Genomic DNA, 1,723 nt, shown 5'->3' on the forward strand with positions numbered 1-1,723 from the left:
AACTGGGTTGACCAGTACCAGGGTGCTCAGTACTGGGGGGCAACTGGGGTGACCAGTACCAGGGTGCTCAGTACTGGGGGGCAACTGGGGTGACCAGTAATGGGGGGCAACTGGGGGAGTGGGGTGACCAGTACTGGGGGGGGTAACTGGGGTGCTCAGTACTGGGAGGCAACTGGGGTGCCCAGTATTAGAGTGCTCAGTCCTGGGGGGCAACTGGGGTGACCAGTAATGGGGACAACTGGGGGACTGGGGTGCAACTGGGGTGCTCAGTACTGGGGTACAACTGGGGTGACTGGTACTGGGAGGGTAACTGGGGTGCCCACTACCAGGGTGCTCAGTACTGGGGTGTAACTGGGGTGACTGGTCAGCAGGCACCAGGCCAAGGTGGGGGGTGCAGGAACCCCCCCAGGTCACACCCCCAGACAGACAGACAGACGGGGTGTCTGTCCGTCCGACCCCCCCGGCAGCGCCCATCAGTCACGGGACCGTCACGCGCTCCCACGGGACCGGCAGTTTCCTCCCGCGGCTGCCCCGGGGACGGCGGGGGGGGGGGGGGGGGGACGGACATGTAACGGGGAGACACAGACAGTCCTGGGGGGGGATGGGGACATGGTGGACCCTGCCTGGGCTCCCATGGAGCGACATGGGCTGTGGGGATGGGGATGATGACACCCAAGGGACACCGTGGTGCTGGGGACACCGTGGTCCAGCCATCAGGGCCATCCCTGTGGCCATGACACCACGGCTCTGGGGACATCCCAGGGGTCACCATGGCCCTGGGGACACCACGGCCACTACAGCCATCCCCATGGCCATGATATCACAACTCTGGTGACATCCCTGGGGACATCCCTTGGGACACCACAGCCCTGGGGACACCATGGCCACCACAGCCATCCCCATGGCCATGATGCCACAGCTCTGGTGACGTCCCTGGGGACACCATGGCCACCACGGCCATCCCCACAGCCATGACTCCATGGCTCTGGGAACACCATGGTCCTGGGGACACCGTGGCCACTGCAGCCATCCCTATGGCCATGACACTGTGGCCCTGGGGCCACCACAGCCCTGGGGCCATCCCTGGGGCCACTGTGGTCCTGGGGATGCCACAGCCACCAGGGCCATCCCTGTGGCCATGACACCACGGCTCTGGGGACATCCCAGGGGTCACCATGGCCCTGGGGACACCATGGCCACCACAGCCATCCCCATGGCCATGATGCCACAGCTCTGGCGACGTCCCTGGAGACACCATGGCCCTGGGGACACTGTGGCCCTGGGGACACCATGGTCCTGGGGACACTGTGGCCACCACAGCCATCCCCATGGCCATGATGCCACAGCTCTGGTGACGTCCCTGGGGACACTGTGGCCCTGGGGACACCATGGTCCTGGGGACACTGTGGCCACCATGGCCATCCCCACAGACGTGACTCCATGGCTCTGGGGTCAGCCCTGGGGACATCCCTGGGGACGCCATGGCCACCATGGCCATCCCCATGGTCATGACACTGTGGCCCTGGGGACACTGTGGTCCTGGGGACACTGTGGTCCTGGGGACACCATGGCCACCACAGCCATCCCCATGGCCATGATGCCACAGCTCTGGGGACACCGTGGTCCTGGGGACATCCCTTGGGACACCACAGCCCTGGGGACACCATGGCCACCATGGCCATCCCCATGGTCATGACACTGAAGCCCTGGGGACATCCCTGGG

The 1,723-nt window shown here is 65.6% G+C and overlaps 1 protein-coding gene across 1 annotated transcript in view; it reads right to left on the reverse strand.

Moving 5' to 3' along the window:
• Positions 1 to 1,723, reverse strand: part of KCNK6 (potassium channel, subfamily K, member 6) — a 4,282-nt gene that overhangs the window by 1,991 nt on the left and 568 nt on the right. The gene's annotated exons all lie outside the window — the stretch shown is intronic.

Source organism: Haliaeetus leucocephalus, unplaced genomic scaffold (assembly GCF_000737465.1).
Source record: "Haliaeetus leucocephalus isolate CR32 unplaced genomic scaffold, Haliaeetus_leucocephalus-4.0 Scaffold227, whole genome shotgun sequence".
NCBI classification, from domain to species: domain Eukaryota; kingdom Metazoa; phylum Chordata; class Aves; order Accipitriformes; family Accipitridae; genus Haliaeetus; species Haliaeetus leucocephalus.